The sequence below is a fragment of the Micropterus salmoides genome, unplaced genomic scaffold (assembly GCF_014851395.1).
Source record: "Micropterus salmoides isolate LMB-PRFRI ecotype aquatic unplaced genomic scaffold, ASM1485139v1 Ms_hic_scaffold_2, whole genome shotgun sequence".
NCBI classification, from domain to species: domain Eukaryota; kingdom Metazoa; phylum Chordata; class Actinopteri; order Centrarchiformes; family Centrarchidae; genus Micropterus; species Micropterus salmoides.
This window is the reverse complement of record NW_024041150.1, coordinates 7,827,928-7,853,661: the sequence shown is the minus strand read 5'-3', so window position 1 is coordinate 7,853,661 and position 25,734 is coordinate 7,827,928. Positions and strand designations below refer to the sequence as shown.

At 40.9% G+C, this 25,734-nt stretch overlaps 1 pseudogene; it reads left to right on the top strand.

Moving 5' to 3' along the window:
• Nucleotides 1-1,591: 1,591 nt before the first annotated feature.
• LOC119911339 lies at nucleotides 1,592-25,457 on the top strand (annotated as a pseudogene).
• Nucleotides 25,458-25,734: the final 277 nt, after the last annotated feature.

The following is a 25,734-nucleotide window of genomic DNA, read 5'->3' as shown; positions in this document are numbered from 1 at the left end:
TCCACACCTACAAAGCCATTCACCACCTGGCCCCTTCATACCTCACTGTCCTCCTCTCCCCCTTCCAACCTTTGCGGTCCCTCAAATCCACCTCAGCCGGTCTCCTCTACGTCCCCAAGTCCAAGCTCAGCAGTCTTGGGGAAAGAGCCTTTTCCAGGGCAGCTCCCAGGCTCTGGAACTCCCTCCCCCATGAGATATCCGCACCTCTGAGTCCCTCACCATTTTCCAGTCCCGCCTTAAGACCCATCTCTTCTCCTCTGCCTATCCCTAGCTGTTTTTATTTATTTATTTATTTTTTGTCATGTTTCTTTATCTGCTCTGTAAAGCGACTTTGAGTTTGTGAAAAGCGCTATACAAATTAAATTTATTATTATTATTATAATATCTGGCCAGTTGCTATGACAACTATTAACGTTAGCCCATTATCTTGCTAACCAGCGTTCACTAGAAGGCCCAACTTAGCACCCCAAAACAGATGGCTAACGTTACCTATTGGTCCTTCAGTGGACCGCCTGAGGCTGAAACATATGCTGACATTATAACTGCAGGACATCAACTAATGGAACACAGTGGTATAAATAAAATACAAAGCTATGTTAGCGTAAAATGACTGCAAAATATCATCAGCTTATCTAACGTTAACTCTTTCACACTAACGTTAAAACCGTACCGTAAGTTTTTAACATAAATAATTTAATTTAGAGCAGTTAAATTCTTAATTTTTACCACAGATGTGTAAGAAAGGTTTCTCCACTGCCGCAAAATCAGAATGAAAGCCTGTGTGTTGGCCACTGCTACCGTTTACCTTTACAGCCAAGCGGGGGGTCTTGTTCCCACAATGCACTGTGTCATTAAAAATACAGGCAAAATACCTGTCAAAAGTCACTTATGGAGAATTCCTTCATATTTACACCGATTTACACAGTACATTGGTCTGTATATTTACGGACTTTCCTTACATTGTACATTTCCCCATGGAAACTGTCAGATGAGTGTGATTAGTGTTGAGTCAAGTGACTTAGAGGAATGATGAGCAACAGGTTGTTGTGTTTGTGTGAAGATCTGGGCCCTGCTATGAATCAGTGTGAGGACAGAGAGGAGGGAGTCTCTCCCTCTAAAAGCACTCTGTGCAGGGAACATGACACAAGGACCAGAGCTCAGAGATAAGATGAGGATGTCTGACTGGCCATGACAAATCTGCTAATGTGCTTGCAGAGTCTCTATGTTTCTGGATATGGATCACAGAGAACAGCTCGTGTTAGTCTGCATGTACCCAGTTTGTGGGTTGAACCACTTCAGTCTGTTTCCTTCCTGTTTGCCGTTTACCTTCACTTTGTGAACTAAAACCTTTTTTCTTAACCCAATCTGTTGCATGTTTAATAAAAAAACACTAAAGAGGAAGATAAATACCCGAGATGATGAAACCACATCCTTTTTCCAACCAATAAGAAGCATTTGTTAAAAATCAGCTGCTTACGTATATCATGCAAGCATACTCTGTATAACCAATGAAAGCTATGAATACAAGTTTTTACCATGTATAGAACAGAACACCCTGCCCCTACAGGCGTACAAAACGGAAACAAGGATAAAGTTCTGAGAGTTTTGGGATTTTAGACTGTGTGGCAGGTTTTAGATTTGGCATCTTTTTCTAAACTTCTTTCTTCTTCTTTCTGGATGGAGGCTTTTGATTTTTCTGATCCTTCTTGTCCAATGCTTCTTCAGTGACACTTTGGTAAGGCCCTTGTTTTCTAAATATTCGCAAAAATGTTACAAATACTAATCTTTGTCCTTCTAGAGCCTTAGGCAGATGCTAATTAATAAATAATTTGGGTGATAAACCACGTAGTGTTACAATAAAGACAACAATCTGCAGTTGAAAATCGATTGGTATATGCCTTGATTGACTGGCCCATAAGGTGTGGTTACTGGCCCAGATGGGGGTAGGGAGGGGGTGTTTTAAAAGTTTGGCTATTTAAAATCAAGCAAAAACTCCACATCAGAACACAATGAAATGGTTGAAGCTTAGCATTACTAAAAATAGAATGAAAGGTGGCAAAAGTAAATGGAGGTGGTTTTACAGAGTGCAAAGGAAAGTTGGAGAAATGAGATGTGCAGGATGGAACAGGTGAGATCAAACAATCATATCAAGACTTAGATTTGGACACACTATTTGAGATAGATAGATTTGGAACTAAACAGCACATAATTCAAATTGGGCAACGATAACTCAGGCTGTTGTGACTACTGTGGGCATGAAGAAACAGTAGAGCATGTTGTAAGAAGCATGAGGAAAAAGAAGGCAGCTGGTTCAAAACCTCAGAATGAAAGTACACTTTGGTATCATAATAATAATAAATTAATAAGGTGAATTGTTTTTCAGTATCTTAGACTAAACAATATGATTGAGAGGATGAGTTTATTTTATTTATTTGTTTATGTATTACAAAATAAGGGCTAGTCTTTGCCAATTGTTATTATTTGCCAATGGCTAATAATATTCCAGAAGAACAAGAAGAAGCAGAAGATTTATTTTATCCTTCTTCAATGCAGCAATCTTTTGAACATATAAATGCTCTTTCTGATATTTCTAAATTCAAATTGTTTGGTATTGGAGGTGAAGTTGTGGGGGGTGGGCGGACGTGGTCAGCATGATGTAGGTCCTTTACAATGAACAGAGGGTAAGTTGCTGTTTGAGCTGTGCTTTGTCAATAAAGGTTTATAAAAGTTATTAATTGTAACTTGAACGGTACCAAACTGCTGAGTTCTGTTCTATGTAATATCCGACTTGTCCTGTGTGAGTCCTGCTGTGATTTGAGTTCGCTAACTGAAGTTTTTAATGAGGTCTGCCTTCAGACAGAAGGCTAACGCTAGCATGCCAACGCTAGCATGCTAAGTCCGCTGGAAAACAGTGTCGGAAAATGCTGTCGTACATCGCTAACAGCATGTTACTCTGCTCTTTTATCAGGTAGCCATCTTACCAAGACTACCACACACACAGCTGATGTCTGTCTGAGTTTCTGTAAAAACTACAGCTATGGAGATGTTTAAATGTTGCTGTGAAAATGTTATCTTGTCGCAGAGATGCTCACAAGTCTTTGAGCAAGAGTCCAAGTCAAGTCTCAAGTCTTTGAGCAACAGTCCAAGTCAAGTCTCAAGTCCCTCGTGGTTACTACGAGGGACACCTGCTGCGTTCGATCCGGGTTGCTAAAAAACTGCATAACTATGAGGAATTCTGTAACTGTAACCTGTTTTTCATTTACAGAGCACAACCATGTAATGTACAATGCAATTATTGACGGCTTATTAAATACTGTAAGTCAAAACACTCCCCATACTCTTAAACCCAGTGTAATGTTAACTAAATAAAACTGTTATGTTGCATAATCAACAATAAACCTGTCTGTTTTTAACTTAAAGAGCACAACCATGTAGCCTAATGTACAATGCGTCTACAATTAATGACAGCTTATAAACTACTGTAAGTGAACAAACCCTGTTGATTTTCAAACCTAGTGTAAAGTTAACTAAATAAAACTGTAAATTTACATGGTTAACAATAAAGCTGTAACCTGTTTTTTAACTTACAGAGAACAACCATAATGTGCAATGCAATCAGTGACAGCTTAAACTACTGTAAGTAAACACACCCTGCAGACTCTCAAACCAGTGTAACGTTATAACTAAATAAAACTGTAAGGTTACATGATCAACAATAAACCTGTAACCTCGTGGTTGCTAAATGGAATTACAGAGGCTTTCTAATATGATTTTAAACATCTAAATATAAGAACTCAACTGTGGATTTCTGTTTTTGTATAACACAGTAATGAAATATGGGGCCCTTTATGTGAAATTCAATTTAATTGCTTGTCTAATGTTTAACGATAATTTAGTTGATTTATTTTTCTCATAGCTTTCTACGCTATATTTCTGCTGATTGTTTTGTTTTTATGTTTCATGTTGACTTTTGAAGGTTTTAACTGACTCGTTTAAAAGTCCAGTGAGTAATATTTCTGAGGATCTGTGGACAGAAATAATAATAATAATAATAATAATCTTTATTTGTAGAGCACTTTTTAAAAACAAGTTACAAAGTGCTTTAACAAGTGTAAAGACAATAATACCCAAGAGACAATAATACAAAAACAATACAAGATAAAAGCAAGAAAACATTGAAAAGACTAAAATACACGTTTAAGATAAATATAAAATTAGTAAAATAGAATAAAATAAAAGGGATAAAATAAAGTCAAATAAGATCGGGAAAGGCTCTCCTATAAAAGTATGTTTTAAGAAGGGACTTAAAAGAGTTCACTGACTCAGCCGACCTGATTTCCTCGGGCAGGCTGTTCCAGGCAGAGGACATTTAGGGGAATCCCATTTTCTGACTTAATGTCGTTCAGAATTTAACAAAGTAAAAGCTGAGTTCTACTCCAAATACAACATTACAGTAAACAAGCTTCTCATGCTTTTATGTTGTAGGCAAAACCACTAAAGAGGAAGTGATTATGTGAGTAACTGCTATCAAACTGACATACAGTTTTACTGAATAATTAAATAAATATAATTTCAAAATAAATATACCAAAAGAAACTTGATTTCTTGACTGTCCACTCTCAGAAGAGACACCTTTTGTGGTGTGTCAGCCACCATAGTTGTCCTAGGCTCTTTGAAAGGTTAGGGGGCAGTGGTACACTGGACCGATGGTTGCAATTCACAACCCTCACCACCTCCGGCTCTGACATGCTGCTAACAAGCTAACATTAGCTGGCCGACTCAGAATGGACAAGTGTCTGAACTCTGTCTGTTCCAACAGCAACGGCATTGTGCCACTGTTGTAGGCTAACGTTATTTGAATGGAAACATCAAATTAATGCACATTGTGAGATAACTGGTGTTGTGATTTGGCACTATATACATAAAATGGAATTGAAATAAACTTACAACCCCAATTCCAATGAAGTTGGGACGTTGTGTAAAATGTAAATAAAACCATAATACAATGATTTGCAAATCCTTTTCATCCTATGTTCAATTTAATACACTACAAAGACAAGATATATAATGTTCAAGCTGATAAACTTTATTGTGTTTTGCAAATATTCACTCACTTTGAATTAGATGCCTGCAACACGTTCCCAAAAAGCTGGAACAGAGGCAAGTTTACTGCCTTTCCTTTTAACAACACTCACTAAGCTTTTGGGAACTGAGGACACTAATTGTTGAAGCTTTGTAGGTGGAATTCTTTGCCATTCTTGCTTGATTCACAGCTTCAGTTGCTCAACAGTCTGGGGTCTCCGTTGATGTATTTTGCGCATCATAATGCGCCACACATTTCTGATGGGAGACAGGTCTAGACTGCAGGTGGGCCAGTCTAGTAGACTCTTCTACCACGAAGCCACGCTGTTGTAACACGTGCAGAATGTGGCTTGGCATTGTCTTGCTGAAATAAACAGGGTCCCTGAAAAAGACATTGCTTGGATGGCAGCATATGTTGCTCCAAAACCTGTATGTACCTTTCATCATTAATGGTGCTTCACAGATGTGCAAGTTATCCATGCCATGGGCACTAACACACCCCATACCATCACAGATGCTGGCTTTAAACTTTGTGCTGATAACAATCCGGATGGTCCTTTTCCTCTTTGGCCCGGAGTACACGACGTCCATAATGTCCAAATACAATTTAAATGTGGATTCGTCATACCACAGCTCACTTCTCCACTTTGCATCAGTCCATCTCAGAGGAGCTCAGGCCCAGAGAAGTCGGCAGTGTTTCTGGGTGTTGTTGATATGTGGCTTTCACTTTGCATGGTAAGAGTTTTAACTTGCATTTGTTGATGTGGCGACAAACTGTGTTAACTGACTCTGGTTTCCTGAAGTGTTTCTGATCCCATGGGGTAATATCCTCTACACATTAATGTCGGAGAAATATCTGCACGTAAGCAGCAAGGCCGAAAACCAACATTGAATGCCCGTGACCTTCGATCCGATGTCGGACTTTCTCTGTGTTTCTCCAGCTTTACTAATCACTTTGTTCTTACTTGACATTATCTGAACCTGTTTGGTCTGATGGACTTAAGCACATAAACCTTTATTGTTGGTTTATATCCTTACGTGGAGCCTGTGTTTTGTGAGCTGGTTGTTTTATGGTGTTAGTGGACTGCATGTTTTTAGCTGCCGTGTTGTCGCTGTAGTACGAGAAAGGAGCGCGCACAGGGCTGAATCCGACCCGGAGACCTCACATTAAAAGCAGAATAGTGGCTGATGCAAGCAACAGAGAAAACAGGCGTGTGCTTCATTTACAAGTGAGTTTTGAGCCCATTAACAATAAGGCAATGAAAATTTGATTAATTTCATTGAAAAACTTGCATATAGCCCCTTTAATCCAAAAAAAAAAATATTCTTTGTACCTTGTTGAATTGCATAGCTTATGCTTATTCTTTTGCATTGTATAGCATTGAATCACAGTGTTGAATAAAATCTTATCGTACCACATCGGTAGTTGCTTGATATGTCTCTTTAATGTATCGGATCATTGGCAAAGAATCAAGATGCATGTTGCTGGCCTCGGTGATAGAGATGCACACTCCCTATAAAACAAAGTGGGCTTATTAAGAAGTTGGGGAAGAAAACAGAAAGAGCAAGTAATAATAAGCACTCTGAATATTGGTCACAGCAATCATGCAGGAAATTGACACAGGACAGAGAAGAAACCACCGAAAGCATGTAATCGTATGACACATGGCTGAAAGCGAAGGTATTGATACCGGATCCACGGTGGAGGAGTTAGTTACAAAAAGGGGAACATCTTCGGTAGTGTGGAAGTGGTTTGGTTACAACAAACCATGACAATATGTAAGAGGTGCAAGAAGACTGCAATGACAAAATGGGGTAATACAATAAACTTATTTTACCAACTTAAATAGAAACAACCATCGAGTACAAACAGAGAAAAAACTCCCACAGCACAGCCTTTATTTTCAAGATATAAAAGCTGGTGGAACAAAAGCTGAAAATGGGACTCCTTGAATGAATGAAAAAAATAATTATCAGTCAATATCAATTACAGTTTCCATTTAGTGGCGCTTTCTCAAAAATGGCTCCTATAACAGAAATTGTCGGCAATGTCCACCTCACTACCACTTCAAACTAAACACAGCTCCTACTCTACTATCATTTTATATATATATATGTATAAATACACACACACACACACATATATATAAGTATAATACACTGCTCAAAAAAATAAAGGGAACACTAAAATAGCACCTCCTAGATCTGAATGAATGAAATAATCTCATGAAATACTCCTTTCTTTACATAGTTGAATGTGCTGACAACAAAATCACACAAAAATTGGAAATCAAATCTATCAACCCATGGAGGTCTGGATTTGGAGTCACACTCAAAATCAAAGTGGAAAACCACACTACAGGCCGATCCAACTTTGATGTAATGTCCTTAAAACAAGTCAAAATGAGGCTCAGTAGTGTGTGTGGCCTCCACATGCCTGTATGACCTCCCTACAACACCTGGGCTCCTGATGAGGTGGCGGATGGTCTCCTGAGGGATCTTCTCCCAGACCTGGACTAAAGTATCCGCCAACTCCTGGACAGTCTGTGGTGCAACGTGGCGTTGGTGGATGGAGCGAGACATGATGTCCCAGATGTGCTCAATTGGATTCAGGTCTGGGGAACAGGCGGGCCGGTCCATAGCATCAATGCCTTCCTCTTGCAGGAACTGCTGACACACTCCAGCCACATGAGGTCTAGCATTGTCTCGCATTAGGAGGAACCCAGGGCCAACCGCACCAGCATATGGTCTCACAAGGGGTCTGAGGATCTCATCTCGGTACCTAATGGCAGTCAGGCTACCTCTGGCGAGCACATGGAGGGCTGTGCGGCCCCCAAAGAAATGCCACCCCACACCATTACTGACCCACCGCCAAGCGGTCATGCTGGAGGATGTTGCAGGCAGCATATCCTTCTTGCCACAGCTCGCATTGATGTGCCATCCTGGATGAGCTGCACTACCTGAGCCACTTGTGTGGGTTGTAGACTCCGTCTCATGCTACCACTAGAGTGAAAGCACCGCCAAAACCTCAGCCAGGAAGCACAGGAACTGAGAAGTGTGGTCACCACCTGCAGAACCACTCCTTTATTGGGGGGGTCTTGCTAATTGCCTATAATTTCCACCTGTTGTCTATTCCATTTGCACAACAGCATGTGAAATTGATTGCCAATCAGTGCTGCTTCCTAAGTGGACAGTTTGATTTCACAGGAGTGTGATTGACTTGGAGTTACATTGTGTTGTTTAAGTGTTCCCTTTATTTTTTTGAGCAGTGTATAATCAGAGCTCCTGTTGCTGCTCTGATGCATTTGTGTTACAGTTTTCCTTCAGGTTGACAATATTGCCTGATTTTAGCAGGGAGCCACGATGACAGCAAATTTTGTTTTGAAGACTTTGGAGAATTTGACCGAGGGGCAATTCAAGAAGTTCAAATGGTGTCTGAAGCAGCCTGACATCCTGCAAGGCTACCAAACCATCAAAGAGTCCGAACTTGAGAACACAATCAGGTTAAAAACAGTGGATCTAATGGTAAACACCTATAACCTTCATGGAGCTCTGGAGGTGACTAAGAAGGTTTTACTGGAGATACCCAGGAAGGACCTGGTGCAGAGTCTGCCAGACACCATCTCAGGACCAGAAGGTTGGTAAACCTTTTTTTGTATTTTCAAGCAGGGAGACACATACAGACGTGGACGAAATTGTTGGTACCCTTCCATTAAAGAAAGAAAAACCCACAATGGTCCCTGAATAAATAAATAACAATTTACTGAAAATGAACTGATGAAAATTAGACATTCCTTTTGAATTGTTGTTCAACGGAATTATTGTCTTATAAACAAAGAAAGGCCTGTACAAAAATGATGGTACCCCTAAAAAAGATTGAAACTAATCTGACAATAGAGACAAGTTAAACTAAGGTGTGTCCTGCAATTAGAATCATCAGTCAGTCGGCCTATTTAAAGGCTGTAAAGTATTCACTGTGCTGTTTGGTATCATGGTGTGTACCACACTGATCATAGACTACAGAAAGCTAAGGAAAGAGCTGTCTCGGGAGATTAGAAAGACAATTATAGACAAGCATTTCAAAGGTAAAGGCTATAAGACCATCTCCAAGCAGCATGATGTTCCTGTGACAGTTGCACATATTATTCAGAAGTTTAAGGTCAACAGGACTGTAGCCAACCTCCCTAGACGTGGTTGCAAGAGTATAATTGGAGACACCACAGCTGAAAACAAATCATATAAAAACGAGACTGGAAATTGCAAAAAAAAAGTATATTGACAAGCCACAAAGCTTCTTGAGAATGTCCTTTGGACAGATGAGACAAAACTGGAGCTGTTTGGCAAGTCACAAAGAAAAGAACACCGTACCTGCTGTGAAGCATGGAGGAGGCTCGGTTATGTTTTGGGGCTGCTTTGCTGCATCTGGCACAGGGTCACTTGAATCTGTACAGGGTACAATGACATCTAAAGACTATCAAGTCATTCTGGAGCAAAATGTGCTACCCAGTTTCAGGAATCTTGGTCTCAGTTGCAGGTCATTGGTCCTCCAACAGGATAATGATCCAAAACAACTAACACAACTAAAAACACCAAAAAAGGCTAAGAGCAAAACATTGGGCTATTCTGAAGTGGCCTTTTATGAGTCCTGATCTAAATCCTATTGAACATGTGTGGAAGGAGGTTAAACATGCAGTCTGGAGAAGGCACCCTAAAAACCTGAAAACAAAATATTAAATTAAGGGTACCATCATTTTTGTGCAGGCCAGTTTCATTAGTTTTTTCTGCTGAACCAAAACTCAAAAGCAAAAAGTTAGTTCAGGGACCATTGTGGGTTTTTCTTTCTTTAACGGAAGGGTACCAACAATTTTGTCCACGTCTGGGTCACGTGATAATATGAAAATATGAACTTGTATTTGCTGGACCATGGCATCGAAAACGGCATTAATTTAAATGTAATTTATACTGTTCACCTTAATTATGAGAAAAAATTGCACTGCATTCTTATGCAAAAACAGATTTCTTCATTTTGTGTTAATTATCCAGAATCATGGTTCTTTTTGTGCGCGCTGCAAATTATCTTAAATTATGTTTTTTAATGCGAACTTCAGGGAAAATCAATCAGGTGTTTGTTTAGTTGGAAGGCTTTTATCTGTTTGGTGAGCTAATAATTTTATTTTAAAAGTTTTATTGGCCTATAATACTCAGAGGTAATATTTCGATTTATTGTACTCAACAGTATCCATTTCAAATGTTTTATCCTTCTGCCACGTGAGTCCCCATTTCTCATTTCTCCAGTTTATGTGCATGGCTTATAGTTGGCACATTCTCCGGTCACGTTAGTTTTTTTAAAGATTATAACCAACCTTTGCGTGGGAAGTGGCAAATGCACGTTTCCAGCTCCATTTTGTGCATATGTACCATTGATAAATGAGGTCCCTGATCTTTAGTATAAGTAATTAAGGTTTAAGTTATCAATCATTGGTGTTTGAGAGGACATTCTGTAGGCATGAAGGTGATGATTTGATTCTTCTTTCTTTCCTTGGTTTTAGACACTGGGAGATAATGTCAATGAGTAAATGTGAATGGTTTTATTATTCATGTGGTATTTTATGCCTTGAGTAAATGACAGTCTCTGGGATTGTTTAGGCTGAAAGTACTCTGACCTGCTGGAAGTTTCTGTGTTTGTTCAGTGGCAGCTAAATCAAAACGAGATATTTCATGGTTACAAAGTCAACCATCAGAAATACATCAGTGCTATCAAAATGTATGACTATCTAAACATTGCTGTATTTGCTATTAAACTAAAGCATGCAATAAAGTGTAATACAAATGTGTGCTACAACATACTGAAGTCAGGAGATATGGTCTTCCTTAAAAATCTAGTCTTAAAAATGCACCATCAGACCTGCAGCTAACACTGTCACTACTGCAGCTACAGCTGCTAGGCAGCTTGGTTGATTCATCCAACACTTTTCTTCAGTAAACATGGGGCCAGGTCATGTTACATTATAAATTATAATACTAGGAATTTTTGTTAAGTACAGCTGAGGTGTACTGACAAAAATGTGACAAATGTCAATAAGTTACTATACTTTACTTGTAAACCTTACTGTGCCTTCTTTTGTCATTCTTAGACCAGTATGACCAGTGTGAAAATGTTTTCAATTTCATACTCAATTTGTGTTGTGATGAATGCTGTAGAAGCCCTGAGCATCTATAGAATCAGGGGCAGCACACTTCTTTACTGCCAAAAGTGTGTTCAGTCTGCACGAGATGCAAATGTCAGATAAAGACCAAACTGGTTCACCAAGACATGCTAACTTCCAACTCTGATGATCTTTGTTGTGTGTTCATTCAGGAAATCCTTTTGCAGTTTGTCAGCATAAATTTAAATCTAAGCTGAAGAAGAAGTTCCAGTGTGTGTTTGAGGGGATTGCTAAAGCAGGAAACCCAACCCTTCTGAACCAGATCTACACAGAGCTCTACATCACAGAGGGAGGGACTGCAGAGGTCAATGATGAACATGAGGTCAGACAGATTGAAACAGCATCCAGGAAACCAGACAGACCAGAAACAACCATCAGACAAGAAGACATCTTTAAACCCTCACCTGGAAGAGATGAACCAATCAGAACAGTGATGACAAAGGGAGTGGCTGGCATTGGGAAAACAGTCTTAACACAGAAGTTCACTCTGGACTGGGCTGAAGACAAAGCCAACCAGGACATACACTTCACATTTCCATTCACTTTCAGAGAGCTGAATGTGCTGAAAGAGAAAAAGTACAGCTTGGTGGAACTTGTTCATCACTTCTTTACTGAAACCAAAGCAGAAGGAATCTACAGATTTGAAGAGTTCCAGGTTGTGTTCATCTTTGACGGTCTGGATGAGTGTCGACTTCCTCTGGACTTCCACAACAATGAGGTCCTGACTGATGTTACAGAGTCCACCTCAGTGGATGTGCTGCTGACAAACCTCATCAGGGGGAACCTGCTTCCCTCTGCTTACCTCTGGATAACCACACGACCTGCAGCAGCCAATCGGATCCCTCCTGAGTGTGTTGACATGGTGACAGAGGTCAGAGGGTTCACTGACCCACAGAAGGAGGAGTACTTCAGGAAGAGGTTCAGAGATGAGGAGCAGGCCAGCAGCATCATTTTCCCACATCAAGACATCACGAAGCCTCCACATCATGTGCCACATCCCAGTCTTCTGCTGGATCACTGCTACAGTTCTGGAGGAGGTGTTGAAAACCAGAGAGGGTAGAGAGCTGCCCAAGACCCTGACTGAGATGTACATCCACTTCCTGGTGGTTCAGTCCAAACTGAATAACATCAAGTATTATAAAGGAGCTGAGACAGATCCACACTGGAGTCCAGAGAGCAGGAAGATGATTGAGTCTCTGGGAAAACTGGCTTTTGAGCAGCTGCAGAAAGGCAACCTGATCTTCTATGAATCAGACCTGACAGAGTGTGGCATCGATATCAGAGCAGCCTCAGTGTACTCAGGAGTGTTCACACAGATCTTTAAAGAGGAGAGAGGGCTGTACCAGGACAAGGTGTTCTGCTTCGTCCATCTGACCGTTCAGGAGTTTCTGGCTGCTCTTCATGTCCATCTGACCTTCATCAACTCTGGTGTCAATCTGCTGGCAGAAGAACAAACAACCTCCTGGTGGTGGCTTTTATTTAGAGACACACATCTCTACCAGAGTGCTGTGGACAAGGCCTTACAGAGTCCAAATGGACACTTGGACTTGTTTATTCGCTTCTTACTGGGACTTTCACTGCAGACCAATCAGACTCTCCTACAAGGCCTGCTGAGACAGAAAGAAAGTAGCTCACAGACCATTCAGAACACAGTTAAGTACATCAAGAAGAAGTTGGAGGGAAATCTGTCTCCAGAGAGAAGCATCAATCTGTTCCACTGTCTGAACGAACTGAATGATCGTTCTCTAGTGGAACAGATCCAACAGTCCCTGAGTTCAGGAAGTCTCTCCACAGATAAACTCTCTCCTGCTCAGTGGTCAGCTCTGGTCTTCATCTTACTGTCATCAGAAAAAGATCTGGATGTGTTTGACCTGAAGAAATACTCTGCTTCAGAGGAGGCTCTTCTGAGGCTGCTGCCAGTGGTCAAAGCCTCCAACAAAGCTTTGTAAGTACATTATATTGGATTCTTTGTCATTTTCAGGAAATATGTTTCCACTATCTGTACATAGCCTCACATATAAACAACAAGAACATACCTAACAATATAAACCATAGACAACACATTTATACACAAATTGACACCAAAGTGAGGTGAAGTAGTGCTATTGCAGAGGGGATAAAACTCTTTCTGTAAAATGTCTTTTCTGTTGAGGTCAGAGAGGTTGGGGGTGGGGAGAGTGGAGGCGTTTTTTGTGATTCATGTAAGTGTGTTTCTACTGGACACAGTGAGTATGTTGAAGTAACAGGTGGAGAAGTAAAGGAGAGAGAGATGAGGACTCGAGTTTGAGACTCGGACTCGAGTTGCACTTAAGTCACACACACAGTGACTTGAGACTCGTCCTCAAAAGACTTCAGACTTGACTCGGATTTGAGTTGCGGGACTTATTTTTAGGAAACATCTGATGAGCTTGCTGTTATTCCTTTCACTTTGTTACCTATAACCTACCTACATAACACATACTGTGTATTTGCTGCGTGTGGCCACACGTGAGACTCACTGAGAGAGGAGAACAAACGCGGTTGTCGACCGCAGTGAAGTTAATTTTATGTCGGGTATTCGACAGATATTTACCCATGATCCAGTGACGGCTTCTTACTCAGTTTACCCAGTGTTGGCAGTATAAGTGCAGGTAGCTCACCTCCGATGGCTCGCTTTTAACCACCGGGGGCTTAGCTTAGGGACCATCAATAAATTACTATTGTTAAAACAGTGTTATGGGAAAATCATCATTTATTTCAATAGCTTCCATGTCATGTGAGCCAAGGACACCAAACCAATGCCAAATTGTAAGGCAAGGCAAAGCAAGGCCAGTTTATTTATATAGCACATTTCAACAATGAGGCAATTCACAGTGCTTTACATTAAACATAAAAGCAACATAGGAAAATTAAAAAAAAAAAACACATTAAAATATAATTTTGAAAAGAGAGAAGAGAAAATAAAAACAGACTGAGGGGTTGAGCAAATAATTGAGTTACAATAATTTTTTGTCTTTGAAAAGAGAATCAACGGAAAAGTACACCATTGCCATAATCTACTCTCTCTCTAGCTAGTCTGTACGAGGGTCCATAGCAATCTTTGGGTCCACTGAGTTTGGTTATGTCTGAGGCCACACGCTGCAAACCCAACTTATCAGCTGGAAACCCCAAAAAGCCTCAGACACCACAGAGAAACCAGGACATGTCTGTCTGCAGGCTGCTTTGATCCAGTTATACTCTGGACCCACCTGCACGTTTACAGGTGGACAGAGGGTCCTGCAAATCACTCAAGATTTAAGACCACTTCCTTCACTCTGTTCAATCTCACTCTCTTTATCTTTTCACTCAATTACCTACTCATTTCTCACCGTGTAAATAGTGTTCATTGAAAATCTAAAAACATCTTAGGGAGCCTGTAAAGACACTGACAGTAATCGAGTCGGCTGAAGATAAATGCATGGATAAGTTTTTCCAGGTGTTGCTGAGACATAAGTCCTTTAATCCGTGATATATTCTTAAGGTGATAGTAGGCTGACTTTGTAATTGTCTTAACGTGGCTCCTCAAATTCAGGTCTGAGTCCATGACAACACCAAGATTTCTGGCTTGATTTGTGGTTCTTAACATTACAGATTGAAGTTGAGCACTGACTTTCAATCGTTCCTCCCTGGCTCCAAAAACAGTAACTTCAGTTTTATCTTTGTTTAATTGAAGAAAATTCTGGTACATCCAATCGTTGACCTGTTCAATACAGTTACTCAGCGCCTGTATGGGATCATAGTCCCCTGGTGAAATGGTTATGTAAATCTGTGTGTCATCTGCATAATTATGGTAACATATTTTGTTGTTTTTCATAATCTGAGCCAGTAGAAGCATTTAAATGTTAAACAAAAGAGGCCCCAGAATGGAGCCTTGGGGAACTCCACATGTCATTTTTGTCAGCTCAGATGTGTAATTACCTATAGACACAAAGTAGTCCCTGTCCTCTAAGTAGGATTCAAACCAGTTTAGTACTGTGCCAGAAAGTCCCAGTTTTCAAGACTTTCGAGTAATATGTTGTGGTCGACGGTGTCGAATGCAGCCCTGGGATCCAGTAATACTAAGACTGAAATTCTGCCACTGTCAGTGTTTAAATGGATGTCATTGAAGACCTTACCAAGAGCCGTCTCAGTGCTGTTGTGTAGTTGAAATCCTGTCTGGAAGACATCAAAACAGTTATTTAGTGCCAAGAAAGCACAAAACAGCCTTTTCATTTTGCAGCACAGATGAGAGTTATGATACACTGGTGCAATCTGTCATATAATGCTCAATGGAAAGATATAAAAGAGAAAATACCTTCCATTCCCATACAAGCAATCTTAGCTGATGACGACCTACAAAGTCATATAAATACTTTAGACAACCCATGGGTGAAACTGACTCTTAAAACATGGAAATTGGTTGTAAAAAATATAAACAAGGGGGAGATATTGCAGTTCTTAAGTGGTGTGCACATGACTCAGGATTTACACCTAATAAGCTGGATGCCAGATTTCAGGATTAGGCGGATAAAGGAATAACAGCTCTATGCCAGGCAGTGAAAGAGGGAACGCTGCTCAGTTTTGAAATACTTAAGGAGAAATACTCATTAGAAAAACAAGACTTTTATCGATATCTGCAGCTGCGGCATTACTTTAATAAGAAGATGAAAAATGCAACTGAGGCAGGTACGTGCTTTGTAGAATTGTTCAGAAAAGCATATATTTCAGATACTAATAACAAAGTGATTTCACACATGTATAAGGTTACTACAAGTTATTTTTAAACGCAAAATACCCCTAGAGAGTAAAACCATATTCTTTGGATATATACCTCAAAAATGGTCAAAAAAAGATAAAAATCTAATGAATGTATTACTGGTGGCAAGTAAAAAGTCTCTCACCAGGAAATGGTTATCTCAGGAAAGCCCAACTTTGAATGCATGGATGGAAATAACAATGGACATTTACAAAATGGAGAGGATAACAGCATTTGTTAATCACAATTTGGAAAACTTTGCCTCACAATGGGAAAAATGGGTTAACTACGTAATACCCCATAGACCGGACTTTATTTTCACAACCCAGTAACTGAGCTGTTTTAAATGCTCTCTCCCTATTTGTACATAGTTGTTCTTTTTGGTTTTGTTTTGTTCTTTTTCTGTTTGTTTCCTTTATCTTTATTTGATATTACACATACATCCTTCTGAGAAGCAGAATTTCGTAATTTGTGACAACAATGTGAATAGGGGTTATATGTGTACAGTTTTTGGAATACATTGTACAGAAACATGAGAACACTGCTGAATTGTTTGAATTTTGTCTGTGAAGAGGGAAGCAGATTCATTGCAGGCCCTGGTGGATAGAAGTTCAGAGGCTACAGACACAGGAGGGTTGGTCAACCTGTCGACAGTAGCAAACAGGGCACGTGCATTATTAGTGTGTTTGATGATGTCAGAGAAGAAGGACCGCCTTGCATTTCTCATTTCTAAATTATAAATGCGAAGTCTCTCTTTATAGATGTCATAATGAACCTGGAGATTTGTTTTCCGCCACCTGCGTTCAGCTTTTCGACACTCTCTTTTTTGAGTTCTAACCAGCGTGGCATTTCTCCATGGAGATCTTCTCTTACCAGAGACCACCTTCCCCTTGGCTGGTGCAATGGCATCAAGAACATTTGTAATTTTAGAATTGAAATTATCTACAAGCTCACTGACTGAGACCCATGAGAGGGCGGGTGTCAAAGAGAAAACCTAAATTTTTCACTAGTGTTCTCAGTGATATCTGTGTGTGTGTGTGTGGGGGGGGGGGTTGTGATTACCTCTGTTTGTACATTTGTGTGCACGCAGATAGCACTCTCAAAGAAAACACAGGAATGATCAGAGAGAGAAACATCAGTCACCACAACCTTGGAAATGTCCAGACCCCTGGAGATGACCAAGTCCAAAGTGTGCCCCTTATTTTGTGTAGGCTCCGTCACATGTTGAGTCAGTCCATAATTATCAAGAACACAACACAGTTCTTTAGTCCCTCTGTCCTGGGGGTTGTCAACATGGATGTTAAAATCAAAACAATACACAGTCAAAGTCAATACAGATTATAGACAGCAGTTCACCAAAGTCATCAAAGTTTGCACAATATTTAGGGGGCCAGTAGATTGTAGAACTACACTAGGCAAATGAGACATACCTCTTCATATTAGAAATGAAAGCACATTTTATTTTATATTTAATAATATTTTATGGAAGAAAATGTTTTTTGATGAAGAGGGACTATCCTTCTGGGCACAACTTCTCTCTTCTCAAAGTCAATAAGTAGCTCTGTGTTTTGGTTGCTTGCCAGACTTTGTGTCAATACCACTGGTTCGTTAGATCTCCTGGCTGTTAGCCGTCAGTCGTTAGCCAAGTTTCGGTCAGGGTGATGATGCATGCCTCTTTGAAGGTTCCCTCCGCTAGACATTTTGGTTGGAATATATCCATTTTCTCAGCCTGGAGTGCACCTCTCCTATCTTCCACCTTTTCCTCATTCATATTTCAGCTGGGAGGACACTGGGTAGTTTGATATTCTGGGGCATGAAGGACCAGATTTGGAGGATGCCCCCCCGGTGTATGTGAATCCATTTTGTACCTTAGGTACCAACGCATAGCTGTTGCAGGTAATGAACTTGTCATGGTTAAGCTGAGTGAAGCGGCAGGAAACTGAGGAGTGTGGACCCGATTGCAGACAACAGCAAGGCAAGAGGAGGATGCAGTTCAATTGAAGATATTTATTAACTCAAAATAAAGCAGGCCAAACAAAAGTAACTCCAAACAAAAAACTTAATCCACAGGGAAAATCCATAAATAAGGAACAAGGTACAAACCAAGGATAAATCCAAAAGTGCAGGGATAGGGTGGAACACTCAACACAGACAACAAGGACGCAACATGGACAGAACTGAACTGAGAATTTAAATCCACATGTAAACAAGCAGGGAGGGAGTGCACAGGTGAACGGCATGAGGGACTAATTAGGCACAGCAGACAGACACAGTTAACAGGGCAGGTGAGACAGACCATGAAACCAGAACAGAATAAAGAATAAACCAAAATAATCAAGAACACAAGCAGACACAGACAAAAGTAAAAAAAAGTAAAAAAAAACAGGTAGAGGTCATAAACTAAATATCGAATGAACAAGACTAAAATAAAATAACAGAACAAGAACAAAGCTAGATGAGAACACCAGACACTGATGATAACAAAATAAAACAGGAAGTAAAGCATGCAACAATAATCAAGGATGGACAATACATACAGTGGGTACGGAAAGTATTCAGACCCCTTTAAATTTTTCACTCTTTGTTTCATTGCGGCCATTTTCCAAAAATCAAAAAAGTTCATTTTATTTCTCAGTAATGTACACTCAGCACCCCATCTTGACAGAAAAAACCAGAAATGTAGAAATTTTTGCAAATTTATTAAAAAAGAAAAACTGAAATATCACATGGTCATAAGTATTCAGACCCTTTGCCGTGACACTCATATTTAACTCAGGTGGTGTCTATTTCTTCTGATCATCCTTGAGATGGTTCTACACCTTCATTTGAGTCCAGCTGTGTTTGATTATACTGATTGGACTTGATTAGGAAAGCCACACACCTGTCTATATAAGACCTTACAGCTCACAGTGCATGTCAGAGCAAATGAGAATCATGAGGTCAAAGGAACTGCCTGAAGAGCTCAGAGACAGAATTGTGGCAAGGCACAGATCTGGCCAAGGTTACAAAATAGTTTCTGCTGCACTTAAGGTTCCTAAGAGCACAGTGGCCTCCATAATCCTCAAATGGAAGATGTTTGGGACGACCAGAACCCTTCCTAGAGCTGGCCGTCCGGCCAAACTGAGCTATCGGGGGAGAAGAGCCTTGGTGAGAGAGGTAAAGTAGAACCCAAAGGTCACTGTGGCTGAGCTCCAGAGATGCAGTCGGGAGATGGGAGAAAGTTGTAGTAAGTCAACCATCACTGCAGCAATCCACCAGTCGGGGCTTTATGGCAGAGTGGCCCGACGGAAGCCTCTCCTCAGTGCAAGACACATGAAAGCCCGCATGGAGTTTGCTAAAAAACACCTGAAGGACTCCAAGATGGTGATAAATAAGATCCTCTGGTCTGATGAGACCAAGATAGAACTTTTTGGCCTTAATTCTAAGCGGTATGTGTGGAGAAACCAGGCACTGCTCATCACCTGTCCAATACAGTCTCAACAGTGAAGCATGGTGGTGGCAGCATCATGCTGTGGGGGTGTTTTCAGCTGCAGGGACAGGACGACTGGTTGCAATCGAGGGAAAGATGAATGCGGCCAAGTACAGGGATATCCTGGACGAAAACCTTTTCCAGAGTGCTCTGGACCTCAGACTGGGCCGAAGGTTTACCTTCCAACAAGACAATGACCCTAAGCACACCGCTAAAATAACGAAGGAGTGGCTTCACAACAACTCCGTGGCTGTTCTTGAATGGCCCAGCCAGAGCCCTGACTTAAACCCAATTGAGCATCTCTGGAGAGACCTGAAAATGGCTGTCCACCAACGTTTACCATCCAACCTGACAGAACTGGAGAGGATCTGCAAGGAGGAATGGCAGAGGATACCCAAATCCAGATGTGAAAAACTTGTTGCATCTTTCCCAAAACGACTCATGGCTGTATTAGATCAAAAGGGTGCTTCTACTAAATACTGAGCAAAGGGTCTGAATACTTATGACCATGTGATATTTCAGTTTTTCTTTTTTAATAAATTTGCAAAAATTTCTACATTTGTTTTTTTCTGTCAAGATGGGGTGCTGAGTGTACATTACTGAGAAATAAAATGAACTTTTTTGATTTTTGGAAAATGGCTGCAATGAAACAAAGAGTGAAAAATTTAAAGGGGTCTGAATACTTTCCGTACCCACTGTAAATAACTAGGGACAAGGCATGAAAGAAACAGAGGCAAATAGACTTATGAAAACAATGGCAAAAACAGAAACACACAGGGAAAAAATACAACTCAAACATAACCCAGAACCAAACTTATAACAGATCTATGCGGTGATGAGTATGATCCAAATACATTTGTGTAGTTCACACATAGCGATAAAAAATATTAAACAAAGCTAGATAACTAGACACATACATTGGAGTGGGCAAAACAAGGCAAACAGTACAGACAGTGCTGTCTCAGCAAAGCATGTGCCGAGTACAGAGATTGATTTATGGATATATTGAAATAATAATTAATACACAAACATAATAACTTCCACTATTGTTTCTTCAGACTGAGTGGCTGTAACCTTTCAAAGAGAAGCTGTGAAGCTCTGTCCTCAGTTCTCAGCTCTCGGTCCTCTAGTCTGAGAGAGCTGGACCTGAGTGACAACAACCTGCAGGATTCAAGACTGAAGCTACTGTCTGCTGGACTGGAGAGTCCACACTGTACACTGGAAACTCTCAGGTCAGGATTCAACTGATGATCCTTTGAATTCTTATTTATATGAATAGATGAACTATTAGATGTTTTCTTTTATAATATTATTTCCAAACCAGTTGTGTTTAGTCAGTTTTTAGATCATGTGACTTTCCATGAACATAATTTATATTAGTTTTGTTCTTTAAAGCTGGAAGCCTGAGTCTGAGGGACAGCTACAGGCGAAAGGAGAGAGGACCGGAGAGCAAACGAGACCTAAACAGAAGAGAAAATAAAGACATGGAGAAGTCACAGTTCAGAGTGAGAGAGAGCAAGAGGCAGGAAGCGCATTCTTCTTTAGTTTGAGAACATTCACTAAATTTCTCTCCTGGTTTCAAACCTTTTTAGGATTTTAAAACTCTGAGCCCAGCCTCATGAACCACATCCTATTTAGATGTTACTTAGCAATGCAGGCTGAAGTACCACAGACTATTTTTCATGATATTTAACACACAAAAGCGAAATTGGCTGACCACCCTCCTCTTTCCATTGGCTGGTTCTTTGCCAATGTGTCATCCATTACCATCTTGGAACATAGAGCTGGTCGGGTGTTACCCCTTACCTATCATATATTAGTGTTTGACACAAATGTTATTTGTCATCTTGTCCATCATTGTCTCTTCAGACTGAGCGGCTGTAACCTCTCAGAGAGAAGCTGTGAGGCTCTGTCCTCAATTCTCAGCTCCCAGTCCTCTAGTCTGAGAGAGCTGGATCTGAGTAACAACAACCTGCAGGATTCAGGACTGAAGTTACTGTCTGCTGCACTGGAGAGTCTACACTGTACACTGGGTATTCTCAGGTGAGTATTCATCAACCTTGGGCCTCATAACAGAAATTTCCTGTCTAAAATCCTATCTCAGAGTAGGATCACATTTAGGATCTTTGAAATCACAGAAACATATTTCCTAACTGCATTTGGTAAGAAACACTATTATCTTATGCCAGGAATTTAGCTGTCACAGAAGCATCCTGACTTAAGACTTTCCTGTTTGAGGAATCGTAGGGTAGGATGGCACAGACCCTATCCTACATTCAAAATGTCATTGTTGCTGTTAGGTCTGTGTGGAAAGTATAATGAAGATGGGGAACAGAATTTTTCTGAAGTTTAAGGCTGAAACTTTATGTTGAGGCTTTAAAGTTATCTGCCTATGTATTAAGGGACATACACTGCAAAAAAAAAAAAAGGGAACACTTAATCAACCCAATGTAACTCCAAGTCAATCACACTCCTGTGAAATCAAACTGTCCACTTAGGAAACAACACTGATTGACAATCAATTTCACATGCTGTTGTGCAAATGGAATACAGGTGGAAATTATAGGCAATTAGCAAGACCCCCCCCCCAATAAAGGAGTGGTTCTGCAGGTGGTGACCACAGACCACTTCTCAGTTCCTGTGCTTCCTGGCTGATGTTTTTGTCACTTTTGAATGCTGGCGGTGCTTTCACTCTAGTGGTAGCATGAGACGGAGTCTACAACCCACACAAGTGGCTCAGGTAGTGCAGCTCATCCAGGATGGCACATCAATGCGAGCTGTGGCAAGAAGGATTGCTGTGTCTATCAGCGTAGCGTCCAGAGCATGGAGGCGCTACCAGGAGACAGGCCAGTACATCAGGAGACGTGGAGGAGACTGTAGGAGGGCAACAACCCAGCAGCAGGACCGCTACCTCCGCCTTTGTGCAAGGAGGAGCAGGAGGAGCACTGCCAGAGCCCTGCAAAATGACCTCCAGCAGGCCACAAATGTGCATGTGTCAGAAACAGACTCCATGAGGGTGGTATGAGGGCCCAACGTCCACAGGTGGAGGTCTTCACAGATGAAAGCAGGTTCACACTGAGCACATGTGACAGACGTGACAGAGTCTGGAGACGCCGTGGAGAACGTTCTGCTGCCTGCAACATCCTCCAGCATGACCAGTTTGGTGGTGGGTCAGTAATGGTGTGGGGTGGCATTTCTTTGGGGGCCGCACAGCCCTCCATGTGCTCGCCAGAGGTAGCCTGACTGCCATTAGGTACCGAGATGAGATCCTCAGACCCCTTGTGAGACCATATGCTGGTGCGGTTGGCCCTGGGTTCCTCCTAATGCGAGACAATGCTAGACCTCATGTGGCTGGAGTGTGTCAGCAGTTCCTGCAAGAGGAAGGCATTGATGCTATGGACCGGCCCGCCTGTTCCCCAGACCTGAATCCAATTGAGCACATCTGGGACATCATGTCTCGCTCCATCCACCAACGCCACGTTACACCACAGACTGTCCAGGAGTTGGCGGACGCTTTAGTCCAGGTCTGGGAGGAGATCCCTCAGGAGACCATCCGCCACCTCATCAGGAGCATGCCCAGGCGTTGTAGGGAGGTCATACAGGCACGTGGAGGCCACACACACTACTGAGCCTCATTTTGACTTGTTTTTAAGGACATTACATCAAAGTTGGATCGGCCTGTAGTGTGGTTTTCCACTTTGATCTTGAGTGTGACTCCAAATCCAGACCTCCATGGGTTGATAGATTTGATTTCCATTGATCATTTTTGTGTGATTTTGTTGTCAGCACATTCAACTATGTAAAGAAAGGAGTATTTCATGAGATTATTTCATTCATTCAGATCTAGGATGTGTTATTTTTAGTGTTCCCTTTATTAACACTTATGGGGTCAGCTAAATTACTCTAAGCTAGACCTGTCTTACCTTTCCCTGTTCCCATCAACAAAGCCCCTTAAGAAATATTCACAACAAAGAGGACTTAAATAAATGGTTAAAATGTGTGTGTGTACATGAAAATGGGTTTATTATTCAGATGCAAAAATTAAGTGCTATTAAGTGTATTAGTAGTATATACCACTATGTATGAGAGGAATGTAATATTCATGTTCAATGCTGAAAGAGGATGTGCTGGTCTAACCCCCCTCCTCCTTTCAGGGTGGAGCCTGATGGAGTCCGATGGTTTAGACCAGGTCTGAGGAAGTGTAAGTGTGTTTTTGATTTGAGTCAGGAAAACAAAGCAGCACACATTCAACCTTCTCCAGACTGTGACATAACTCATTTAAATCTCTGATGTCATCATCGAAGTGTCAGTCAATGAACAGATGATAGATCAATAACTGCAGCTGTATTGTGTCTCGTTCTCTCCATCAGATTCCTGTGAACTCACACTCGACACAAACACAGTACACAGACAGATTAAACTGTCTGACAACAACAGGAAGGCAACATGTGTGATGGAGGATCAGTCATATCCTGATCATCCAAACAGGTTTGACCCTTGGGCTCAGCTGCTGTGTAAGAATGGTCTGACTGGTCGCTGTTACTGGGAGGTTGAGTGGAGAGGAAGTGTTTTTATATCAGTGAGTTACAGAAGAATAAGAAGAAGAGGAAACAGTGATGATTGTGTGTTTGGAGGGAATAATCAGTCCTGGAGTCTGTGCTGCTCTGATTATGGTTACTCTGTCCGGCACAATAACAGAAAAAGATCTATCTCCTCCTCGTGCCCCTCAGTCTCTAACAGAGTAGCAGTGTATGTGAACTGTCCTGCTAGCACTCTGTCTTTCTTCAGAGTCTTCTTCGACAGACTGATCCACCTCCACACCTTCAACACCACATTCACTGAACCTCTTTATCCTGGCTTTGGGTTCAGGTCATATGGTTCCTCTGTGTCTCTGTGTTCTCTGTAGGAGGAAGAGTCTCCTCCTGTTCTCACTGCTGACCAGATAGTTCAGTCTATAGAGGGTCACACATCTGATGTTAGTAAGTACCAACCCAATGTGTTTACTGTAATAGAGGAGGAAGATGAGGCTGAGGGAGCTGTATGATCATTGGCCTAAGGAAGAGAAGAGCCAAGGATTCTGGGATAAAGGGATGTGAGGGTGTAGGTTTAGCGGCCCAGGAAACTCACAGACCAATTGGATGTGTTCCAATAGTCTCATGTGATGCTGCTCAGCCAATCAAATCTGTGCATTCCGATGCATTGTCAAAGCCTTTAACGGCTCTGAGCATAAAATAAAATCATTTATTTTAAGATGCACATTTACAGAAATGTTTTTTAGATGCAGCCTTTAAATTACTTAAATTTAGAATTTATTATTAGAGTAGTTATTTTTTATCCTTTCAGTTTGACGTGAAAATTGACAATATTGTTGAAATAGTGTCTGATTTGACCTTTGTATACAGCCTATGGATTTGACAGTCAGTTGTTGAATAAAAACATATGTTGATGCAACTAGGCTATACATTATGGTAGGCTACTGAATGATAACGGAAGTTGATGTTCCGGACTTTTGCTTTGTGAAATTGTCTCTAACTGGACCTCTTTGAATTTTAATTGAATACCCCTGTTCTAGAACATTTTAAAATGTGGCTGCTTGTTTTTGTAACATTCTCATTTTAAAGCCACAGTTAGAGGGAAGGTGTTTTAAGACTCAAATATTAGGGTGAGCAAAGATTCAAATTTTAGTCTAAAACTGAACTTTGTTGCGTTAAAACATTTGTTTCTGTGAAGAAACACCTACGAAGGTCAGAAATAGATTTAAATGTCAAACAAGGGTCTTTCAGGATCAAATTGAGCATCTGTGGAAAAATGAATAAACTTTTAAAAAGTCGGTCTGATCTGAACAAACTAAATCCATCATTAGGGCCCGAGCACGACCGTGTGAGGTCCCTATTGAATTTGCTCGGATTGTATATATATATATATATATATAATATATTTAGGGCCCGAGCACGACCGTGCGAGGTCCCTATTGAAATTGCTCGGATTATTTTTATTTTATTTTTTTTTTTCTGCAAAGTAGGCCCAAATGACATGGCCTAAACATACTCGAAAACTCACCAAAATTTGCAAACATGTCAGAACCGGTGAAAAATTTCGTATTCTACAAGTTTCGCACATGGGCGTGGCAAAATGACTCGCTAGCGCCACCTAGAAAATTGGAAATGATTAGCCCCTCGTTCACGTTCAACCTACATGTACGAAATTTTCTGGGGACATGTATC